Source organism: Triturus cristatus, chromosome 9 (genome assembly GCF_964204655.1).
Source record: "Triturus cristatus chromosome 9, aTriCri1.1, whole genome shotgun sequence".
Lineage (NCBI taxonomy): Eukaryota > Metazoa > Chordata > Amphibia > Caudata > Salamandridae > Triturus > Triturus cristatus.
The window spans coordinates 573,346,694-573,358,612 of NC_140592.1; the positions used below are offsets into that span (position 1 = coordinate 573,346,694).

The 11,919-nt window shown below is 42.0% G+C and overlaps 1 pseudogene; it reads left to right on the top strand.

Annotated features, from left to right (window-relative positions):
- Positions 1 to 9,994: 9,994 nt before the first annotated feature.
- On the top strand, positions 9,995 to 11,658 carry LOC146798335 (putative ATP-dependent RNA helicase DDX27 pseudogene; annotated as a pseudogene).
- Positions 11,659 to 11,919: the final 261 nt, after the last annotated feature.

Below are 11,919 nucleotides of genomic sequence, written 5' to 3' on the forward strand. Positions count from 1 at the left end.
CTTCCATAGTCCTTAAAATGAGTACCAATTTTAAATGCATAACAATAATTGATTATAAAGTGCCTCTTTAAAACACTTTTTAAAAACTCATTTTGTGCTAATGTTATTATTTTCACCGCAGATTATCTAATGACATGCAAATGATAAAGCACCCTTCCTTTATGTGGCTGGTGGTCTTGATGATGGAAGAAAGTTTTTGTTGAAGCAATTGATAGCCGCACTAGCCCTTGTCTCGCATTATTAAAGTTTGAGCTATTGGTGTTGCATTATTTAGCAATGCCAATAGCTCAAACTTTAATAATGCGAGACCTATTGCATTGCAAATGCTTGTTGTGAATGTTGTAATGTGTTGGTTTCGTGCCTGGTGGTGTAAATGGTCTTGTGTGTATCACATATGAAAGGTGTGTGAATGGCCTGTAAAGCGGTTGGGGCCTTGACATGGCTTTACAGCTCACGAGTTGCGAGTCACTGGACTGGTTTTTTGTCCTTTCAATTATTGATGGTGCATTTCATTTTTGTGAAATCTCTTTTTTTTTATATACTGAACCCTCACTCGCCCTTGTGTCAAATCCAACCAGTATGTGTTTGAGGAATAGATGGCTGTGCAGTATCTTTGTCTTTTTTGTCTCTCTGCCAAGGTGTATATTCCATCTCAGAAAAACCTACCAACTGTAGATATTGTCGTACACTAAACACCCATGATAGTACATGGTGATGTTTCTCTTGTGGATCCCAACATGTTACCTTACCCCACAATGTCCTGCAAACCTCAAAATGTGACTGTCACATTTTCCTTGCATTATTGTGCCAAAACGTTCACGTTGCAGAAAGAAACAAACATTTCCTACCCCCCAGCATTTCTCCAAGTATCCCAATAGAAATGGTACCTCACTCGTGTGGATGGGCCAAGTACCCGCGGCAGGGAAGGGCCCAAAACCTATTGAGGCGACATCAAAATTACCTATCACAAATCAACCTGGTTTTGCAAGGGGGTCCCATGAGTTTTTGGCTCCGGGCTCGGCGGCCGTCTAGGGAAACTTACCAAACCCATACATTTCTGAAAATTAGACAGCCGGGGGAGTCCAGCGAGGTATGGCTTGCGTGGATCCCCCAACATTCTCCTACCCAGAAACCCCTGAAAACCCTAAATGTAGTTGAAAAAATCACCTTTTTCTCAAATTTCTTTGTGGAAAAGTTCTGGAATCTGCGTGGATCCACAAAAATCCTCCCAATCAGCGTTCCCCCAGGTCTCCCGATAAAAATGGTATCTCACTCGCGTGGGTGGGTCAAGGACCCGCGACAGGCAAGGGCCCAAAACCTAGTGAGGTGACATCAAAATTACCTATCACAAACCAACCTGGTTTTCAAGGGGGGTCCCATGAGTTTTTGGCCCCGGGCTCGCCAGCCATCTAGGGAAACCTACCAAACCCACACATTTCTGAAAACTAGACACCCGGGGAAGTCCAGAAAGGTATGGCTTGCGTGGGTCCCCCAACATTCTCCTACCCAGAATCCCCTGTAAACCTCAAATTTAGCTGAAAAAATCACTTTTTTCTCAAATTTCTGTGTGGGAAAGTTCTGGAATCTACATGGATCATAAGCTACAGATTTCCTGGAATATAGAAATCGTGAAATGGCAACCACAATGAGTGTATCTGTTTCGTACTTAAAAAGCCTATACACCTCTGCGCAATGTCTAATCCCCATGTTTCTGCACAGTTGTAAAAGCCACCGTGACCTAGGCTTTCCATAGGCAGGGCAAAAGAAAAGGACGTGCATTTCGGTTTCCTCAGCTTGGTCACACCCGGGGCAATCTAAAATGTGGGCTCCCTGCCATTTATTCGTCAATTACTATATACCCGGTACATAATAAAAAAAACATTGCAAGATGCTGCTCAGTTATTGGCTCTGGGTTCGTCGGGTTCTTGGTGAACCTACAAGTCCTATATATCCCCACAACCAGAAAGGTCCAGCGGATGTAACTTTATATTGATTTCAAACAGCTGTCATAATTAGAAGAAGTTACAGGTGAAAACGTTAACACAAATGGCTTTTTTTTCCAACTAATTTTCAATTTTTCCTATATTCAACTGTTAGTTTCTAGAAAGAAACTTTGAAGGATCAACACAAATGACCCCTTTCTGAATTCACAATGTTGTCTACTTTTCTAAAATGTATAGCTTTCCAGGATCCATTATTGCTTTCATACCCATTTCTACTATTAAATGGAAAGAGGTTGAAAGCACAAAAAATAACAAAAATAGGCTATGTCCCAGAAAAATGCCAAAACTGTGTAAAAAATGTTGGTTTTCTGACAAAAGTCTGCTTGTCCCCCGAAAGCTGAGAAGATGGTCATTTTAGCACCACAACCCCTTTGCTGATACCATTTGCAGGGGAAAAAACAGACGCTTTCAACTGCAGCCCTTTTTTCCCATTTTTCCCCCCAAAAAACAAAATGTAGCTGTATTTTGCCTAATTTCTGGCTCCCCTCCAGGGGAATCCACAAACCCTGGGTACTTTTACAATCCCCATGATGTTGGAAGAAAAGGACCCAAATTTGGCATGGATACTTTATGTGGTCAACAAGTTACAGGGGCCTAAGTGCAAACTACCCTAAATAGGCAAAAAAAAGGCTTAGCACAGGGGTTAGAAGGCCTAGCAGCGAAGGGGTTAAAGGAATTGTATAATTCTTTTGTCACATTTTTTTAGGGCTGCATATTTTGCTTAGTATTCCCATTTGTGTCATTTTAAATGTTGTGAACCTATTCTCCTTGTACCTTTTTGAAATCATATTAGGGGATTTACTTTTTGTGTAATATCTGTATGCTTTTGAAGGTAGGGGGTGCATTTTATCTTTTATTTCTAAATTGTATTCGTACACACCGCATGTGTCATTTCTTGTGCCCCACTCTTTCTATTCTATTTTTACATGTGCGTGGTGTGAGTGATGTTCTGAGACTAATGGTTTGTGTTCAATCTTATAAAAGAAAATCAAACTAACGGAACCCCATGTGGATTTTATGTTGGAGTATTTGAAGGCAGTGAGAAACTTCCCAGGACTTTTTGTTGAAATTAGGAAATATTTAGAAAAAGATTCATTCTTCGGTTATCTTCTCAAGAAATAAAACGATAAAGTAAAAGAGATGTTGAATTATTCTCACAAGAACGCCCTTAGCCACATCTTTGAGAGAAATACTACAACCATCCAAAAGACACCGAATATCCTCCAGACTATCAAAATTGATAATAAACGAACAGAAAATGATGACCATGATTCTTAAACCAATGATTTTATTCAAACGCAACTGCAATTTAAGAAACTCCCTGGTAAGGTTTACTATTGACAAGAAAAGAGACCTTTGTCAAAAATCCATCACATGACAACATCCCATTAAAGGGAATTATAAATGCGGTACTTGTCATGCATGTGAAAATGCTGAGGTGTCATGTTCCCTCCAATGGAGAGGAAAACTTTTTAATTTACCTGACATGACCAATTGTAGAACAGCCAATGTTGTCAATTGAGGGTGAAACCGACAGTGAACTAAGAACAAGACTAAGTGAACACGTCAGCGATTGGGAGAAAAAAACAGGGAGCCCCACTAGTGGAACACTGGACTAGTCTTAACCACTCAGAGAAAGATCTTTCCTGGACTATTCTAGAGAAAATCAGGACACCAATCAGAAGTGATACTAATGTGTACCGCAAAACAAGAGAAGTATATTGGATCTTTTCATTTGACACCTGTACCAATTGATAAATCTGTTGCTTGGGAAAATGCTATATATTGAGTTGGTCACCTCGTCTTTTACTTGTTGGCCCTTGATCTTCAGGAAATCGTTGCTTTCCCCTTTCTCTTCTCTATCCTGGTGTTTTTTTCATTTTTCAGCCTTTAGCTGTACTTGTGCATATTATCCTCTCTCCTAAATACAAGGGGTTTCTGATATATACCATCGCTATATCACCCCGGTTGTTCTGCTTATCTAGAGATATTTGATCCCCAGTTGCATGATGTTCTTTAGCCAGTTAAAAAATTGCCAAAGACTGCCAATCTCTTGCTTTACTTAATTTTTTCCTTTCTAGTTTTTAAACTGCATATGTACAGCACCTTCTGATCATTTAAATATGGCGCAATTTTATTCTGTTTTTCGCTCATTATTGTCGAGGATATTTGTGTCCATTGTCTCTTTCTCCTATTCTCACGAGCTCATACCATATTTAAATTTTGCGTCTCCACCGGGTCCTTTCGTCATTTCAGGCTCCTGGGTGAAGCTGACGGATGAGCTGATGCCGAATTGTATCCCGTTGCAAAATCTCTCACGTTTCAATTACCTGGTGAGAGGTAAGTATTTGGGACCAGTAGTTCAGGTGCGCCGGGTCTCCGTATACACATATACATATATATATTTGACCTCTATTTTTCCTGTCCCGATCCTATGCCCACTGTAATTCATACATCCTGAGATAAAATCCCCACCTAGAGCCCACAGGTAATCACACCAATGTATTACTTTCCCTCGGACACTGTTTTGTATTATGGAGTTTCACAAAGCTGTTGTTTCCCTCCAGACTTTAGGTACTTTTTTTGCCAGCTCATTTCCCTTCATGGGGACGCGATACCCCGGTAGTATCTTCAGCATACCTTCATGTGTGTTTCACTTTAAAGTTTGTGTATGTGCCTATTCTTAGCTTAGGTGCACCTGTACTCTAGCCCCCAGATATAGACTGGTCACCTGCCCTGATTAAGGGGATTATTTTCTCGCGCATATTTATTTTCGTTTGATTTCAGCTGTAATGTCGTGTACCCTGAGATGTATCCACCAAGACTGCTTGAAGACCAGTTAGTCATCGCTCTGAAGAGCACTTTGGCTCAATTAAATTCCATGGAGTAATTATCTGTTCTGAGGATCAATTTATTAAGTATACTTTGGGTAAGTTCAGCGAATACTCCATTTTATTGAATCTAGTGGTTTTAGGACTGATTGTATACATCTACCCCGCTCTATTTAATCAAAAATTTATTTTCTTTTTTTTCCCATTTTTCATCCCTTCATTCAATTGACCAGCATTGTAATATCTTCCCTAGAGACTTGTTTACAAGCCTAATCCACCATATTGGTAGAGACCTGTTGGTCCATGCTCCATTTCAGATTTCTCATCCGGAGTACTAGACTAGGTATGAATCCTTGGCTCAGTCACTATCCATTTCTCTACCGGCTGGAGACCTAGATGGAAAACTTTATCCCACACTACTCTGGGTTTTATTTTTCTGCAAATACCTGGGCACATATTAGTTGCTATCTTTTGCTGTTTTCATTCACCATCTGTATCCCTTATCTTGATGTAACTCATGCTGTTGCATTCCAATTTCCTTGTCACTTTTCACTGATGTACACACTGTAAAGTGCGGTGTAGGGCGATATTCCTTATATACAGACTAATTTGTTGTCCTAATGTTAGCCTTTTTTATCCTTAGTTTTTGTATTGGATTGCCACCCCTCCCATCCTTGGTTTTATTCTGGCTGTGTGTCCTTTTTTGCCCAGAGGAAGGTGTCACCCCAATATTGGTGTTTCACCGAAACTCTGATGGACAAATGGAAACAGTATCCTTGCTTGACTGATGAAATTAGTTATATGTATGTACCATGACTGTTTATCACACATATATATTTCTCCTTCTCTTGTTCAGTTGTCTGCAAAACTGTATCAGAGTTTGTACTGTATTGTGAATTAAGTATGAGTTACCTAGACAAACTTCTGTTTTTATTTTATTTGCATGATATTTTGTATGTGAGAGAATGAAGTATGTATGATTGATTTATAAGTGTGATGTTAGCTCTACTGACGGCTAGGTGGTGGTCTTTACATAAATGTATGTATTATAAAAAATTCTCAGGTAGAAAATATATATTGTTTGGTTATCAGCTATGATCACTTTTGTATATGTTTGATTAATGATGACAGAAAATAATATATAAGGGTAAACAAAGAATTCTGTCTCTAGGATTTTGGCTCCTTTAAACAATTCTGTTCAGTTCATGTCTAATTTTGGCGTTACACCCAAATATATATTTGAGAGAGTTTTGGTTCCTCCCTCCCCAATTGCTTACAAGGGTCCTCTGTTTTCCTATATATTGACAGTTGGAGGACTCCAGGTGAATAAAAAAGTCTTACCTTCCTACCTGCTTCCTCTTCTTTATTACACTAATGATTTTGTATGTTGGTGATGTTGCGGCCTCAATGTCAGGTCCATCTGAGTTTGATAACCAAGTTTTGGTAAGAAACAAAACATAGAGAGAGTTAGACTCAATCAGCTCAAATATCTCTAGATTGTGATTAACCAGAGATCTAGGGTCCGATTGCGGTTGGAAGTGCCTATGCGGTCCAGTCAGAGGTGGTCGGCCCAACCAAACACGCTCTGGATGCGGTCGCTCTGACCGCTGCATTCTGATGCCCAAGACCCATTGCTTACCGACCAACTCGGTTTCTCCGATTCTGGCTGGAAGTTCTGAATGTGAAGCCATCGGAAACGCTAATAGAGCTGTTTGGAGTGACTTCCAACCCCGGAACCGCCCGCCCCATTACGATGCGTATTTCCTACATGCCGAATCTGTAGGGCCACCCACCTCGTCAGAGCACGCGGTAGGGGAGCATTTCAACTCGGAATCTCATCACAACATGCTTCCTTCGACCTCTGCTGTGCAGGAGTCCATCGCGCATGTCATCCCTCTACTATACATCCACGATGAATATTACATCCCAAACCAACGCTGTTGTCGCCGCCGGTAAGTAAGACACCTACCCCTACTAATTAACGTAACTACCCACCAAAAGTCAATAGAGTAGAAAGTGTTTCATTTCATGTTGACCATGGCAAATGAGGGAATGTCATCATCAGGTATCTATAGTCTGACTGGCAAATACTGGGAGAAACCCAAATTTTACGTTTGAGCGCAACTGCCCCTAGCTACATATATGTATGCATACCGAAATGAATGGATGAGTACACCACAGCACACAACAAAACATTACAGGGTAACAAAACATCAATGGACTCACAAAAGTATGTCCACAGAAACAAAGGCTGCACCTACATTCATCATTACCCCGGGCAGAACCTGAATATCAGAAACGCATATAAATACCACAAGATCTCATGTCATAGAAAGTCACATTGCAGGAAGTGACATCATTTACCATAATCACCTTGCTATTTTTCAAACACCATAGCAAGAAGCACCTTATCTAGTCTGCATAGCTTGAAATTAACCCAACAACATGTATAAACCTCACAAGAAAATTATGTCAAAATAAATGACTAATCTACCAAGTAGCAATACAGTACATCCACACATGCAGATGGAAAAGCTAGGACAAGCTTGCTTACAATCTCGCACCTCACTTAACTTGATGCACCATTTATTGACAGATCAATGCATGACTCTAAACACCAAATTGACTAATACAGTCCAACTGGCCTGCCACTCTTCCATCAGCCCAATCGCGCAGTCCCACATCCTGTGTCCTTATGTGTACAGCAGTGTACGAGCAGGCATCCACTAAAGCCTCCACTCTCCATTATCTCAGCCTCACTGCAGGGCAGGTAGCAAGGTCATTATAGGGAATCACAACCTGCATGGGATGTTGGATGTGACAAGAATCACAACATGTGAAAGATCCAGAGCAGGACTCGACAGATGAATCCCTTACGTACAATCCCTAGCATGCACCCAGGTCTGCTTGCATGCACACCTCACTCAAAGACATTGAGACACAACTATCCTGGGGCACCATATGCTTTACCAAGCCCAGTTTCAACACCCACATGTGCCATTCCTCCACCACTGTTCACTGAGGCCAGCCTGCGGGGCATGAGCTAGGATACCTACTTGTACAGTTAGGACATGGAATCGAAATGCCCAACTTTCAGTTACAGCACTCAAAAGGTATAAAGGAATATACAGCAGGCTTCAAATCTGCAGGCACATAAAGGATGGTTCATAATCCAAAACCTTGTGGAAGGAAGACACACATCTCAAATCTAAGACAATTTCTTACATACAAAAGAAAGAGACAGGGAACTGCGTCTGCAGGCATATGGCTCAATGCATGTACCTGCACTTGACATTTCAAAATCCAAACAGTCAAGCGTATCACAACAGGAGCATATGGTAAAAAATTGAACAACACAATAACCATGACAAGATAGAGATGCACACTGGAATCATGGGCATTTTTAGAAGGTCAGCATCCGACATACCTCACTGTCCACACATGGGGGGGTGAGACCGTGGCCTCTAGTACAATAGCCATTGTCAACAGTTGACATTGTAGCATATTTGAATTCTAAGAGACACCCTACACGTGAACGAAGGAGGAAATGTCAGGCAGCCAGTCTGCCTCACACGACAGAGCAGCCCCCTCATCTAGCCATGTTTGGACCACCTCTGATAGGTCCATGACCACGTGCCTGTGGCCCTGACCCTGACCCTTAAAAGTCCTTCACCCATCCAGTGGCTCTTCCTGTGCCTCCTGCAAGTCCTGGGACAAGTTGTCTTATAGCTTAGCTATAGCAATCCGATGGAGGCACACAACTCAATCCCTGCGCTGTGCAGTAGCCACAGCCCTACACCATTAGCAAGTTGCTGCGCCCAAGTGTTGCAGTGTTGGGACTGCATTGGCCGAACAATACATGCAAATGGCCTGGCGTGTGATGAGCTTTTACAAATCCATACTTTCCTTAAATACCTTTAAAAAAATAATCTGCATGAATATCCCTCTCAGCATCCCCTCCGGTGGAAGAAGATTGAATCAAACCCTCACTGGGCAAAGTACATCCGTAATGCTGGACCACATGTTTGCAGCATACAGGTATGCCCAGAACATATGTATCTTATACAAAATCGGTGCATTACATTGTGTGCACATTTGGCAGGACACAAACTTTCTGGGTCAGACAGCTGAGGTGAGTCATGCCTCGTGCCAGATGTCAAATGGAATGGACTGGAGTTTGGCATCTAACAGGGCAAATATTCTACATAGTAGATACTAAGCAGTGTATGCAGCCTTGAGTTATTAGACACAATTGTAGAAAAGTGTGTGCACCAGGTATTAACTTATGTATATGTGTTTCTTTTGTTTCAGAAGATGGGCTATCTGAAACGTTTTCACCACAGCATAAAGGCTACAAGTTGTATGATCTTTCGCACCTTCAGACCTTGGTTATTTTAAGCTAATAGTATCTGTTTCTGACGAGTGTTTTGAAGAGGGTACACTGTTGTTACTAGAACATTTTTATTACTCTGTGGTATATTTCTCCTGAGAGTTTCTCTGTCTGCAAACAGTGTGGTACAGAGTAAACTCTCACCATAGAGTAAACACTGTTTTCAGTACCACCTTTTCTACTCCTGTCAACTACATTTCTCAATGTAGGTTTGGTGACTGTGAGGGGTTTGATACAGATAGAAGCCGTCCATAGAAGGGCATTCCTTTTGGAACAGACGTTGAGTATTTTGAGCAACCAGGCTTTCTCTGCATAGTTGTATACATATTGAACACCGTGTTTAATGAGGGTTTCCCATGTATCTGTGGTTGATTGTTAATGTGAACTAGGCTACCCTTGAAGTTTATGGTATAGGTTCAATGTTACCCATAACACGTGCTTGCTACACTTGAGGGCTTGTATCTGTGATGGCATTAATTATGCTTTATATTATTCTGAGCTATTTTGTACCTACTTTCAAACCTCTAATGCAATACTAGTTTATAGAGTAAAGTGTACGAACAAAGCTTAGATGATGTAATCAATGATGTCATTTGAGAGTCATCAGTGATGTCATAAATTATGTCATAGAGCATGTCATGAGTGATGTGATATGGGAGGTCATAAGCAATGTATGGCGGGGCGCAAGTTATAGTTAGCTCATGTGTCACAGAGAGCCAGAGTGTAGAGAAGTAACAGAAGGTGAAGTGAGGGGAAACTGTTATTGCAGGATGCCCCGGCTCACAGATCTGGATCTGATCAGAAACATTGGGGAGAGGGAAGATGTGCCCGAAGAGCGCGAGTATGATTCTGGCGAAAAGGAGGATAAGCTCATTGTTTTGGGTCAAAAGAAACAGAAGCAGAGAAGCGCAGACTTCAGTGAGGATAACTGGTTGGTGGCTGATGTTATGCGCCAGCTGTAGAAGAGAGCGGCAGCAACAACATTGGATGAAAAAATTGAAACTGTGCAAAAAAAAGTCATCTAAAAGGCCAAGTGTGTGAAGAGCGGAGGTGATGAAGAAGATCAGGAAGTAAAGAGTGAGTAGGGGGAGGAGGAAAAAGAAAAAGAGGAGACAGAAAGTGGCATGGAAGAAGATGATGAGGAGGAGGAGGAAGAAATGGCAGCAGATGAGGAGGACGATGATTCTAAATCTGAATTTTCTTCCGCAGATGACAGCGTGTTGACGAAAGCAGACACTCTGAAAGTAAAGGAGCGGAAGAGGAAGAAGTAGTGAGAAGAAGAAGGGAAGTGCAGAAGGACCTAAAGGATTTTTTGAGGATGCATCTGGGTTGGATGACATTGTGTCGTTCCAGGACATGAACCTCTCAAGACCTCTGCTAAAGGCTATCACAGCTATGAGCTTCAAAACATCCAACCCCAAACCAGAAGGCATGCATTCCAGTGGGACTATTGGGAAAGTATATCTGTGCATGTGCAGCTACTGGAACAGATAAAACCACAGCTTTTATTTTGCCTGTCCTTGAGCGCTTGATCTACAAACCACCCAAGGGTCCTGTGACCCATGTCCTAGTGCCAACTCAAGAGCTCAGCATTCAGGTGCATTCAGTAACAAACACCTGGCTGAGTTTACTGGCACCACTACATGCTTGACTGTTTATCCGGATCCGCCCCAATAGGGAGGAGGACAGAGAGGCTGTTGTGTCAGCTGTTTTGACTCACACTTTCCCCAACCATGTGATGCTTTTCTCACAGACAAAAAAACAGGCTCACCGCAAGCTCATCCTTCTGGGGCTGATGGGTCTGAAAGTTGACAAGCTGCATAGCAACCTCTCCCAGACACGGTGACTAGACTCTTTGAGGCTCTTCAAGGATGAGCAAATTGATATTATGGTGGCCACAGATGTTGCTGCTCGTGGTCTTGATATCCATGGAGACAAAACAGTGATTAACTTCACAATGCCTAACACTGTGAAGCACTATGTGCACCGTGTCAGGTGTACAGCACGAGCAGGTCGAGCTGGCTGCTCAGTCTCTCTGGTGGGGGGAAGAGGAAAGAGAAATGCTGAAGGAGATTGTGAAGAAGGCTCAAGCTCCAGTGAAGGCCAGAATTCTACCACAAGATGTGATCTCAAAATTTTAGAAAAGATTGAGGGAGGCAAGAAGAAACGAAAGACGTTTACGGAGAAGAACAAAAAGAAGGGACAAATGACACCGGAGGAAAGATCACAGTTTGAAATTATAAAAACCACAAAAGTATGCAGAGCGAGTGGCAAAACGTGTTTGCGGCCCAAGAGAGCAAGAGACATGCCAGAGGATGAGCCCAAAGACACAAAGCAGAAAAATAGGTCAAAGAAAAAAGATTCTGTTTTTGACGAGGAACTAACAGACACGAGCCGCACGGCTTTGAAGCAATATAGCAGGTCCATCTTTTGAGGATCGAAAGCGCTTGGGAATTCCTCAGAACAGGAAAGTTGGATGCTTCAAGTCCAAGTCGAAGTGCAGCTGGAAATGAGCATCATAAGAAGCACATGGACGACCTTCAGACCTTCCATCTTGGGAAGAAGAAACAGACGTCCCGCATATTGCAGAGAAACCAGATGGTGGATACTCAAACCAGTCTCCCTCACTGGAGAGGTTTCTTTTTATGGACATTTAATGGACACTATTAAAAAAATGTGTGTGGCTTTCTTTTGT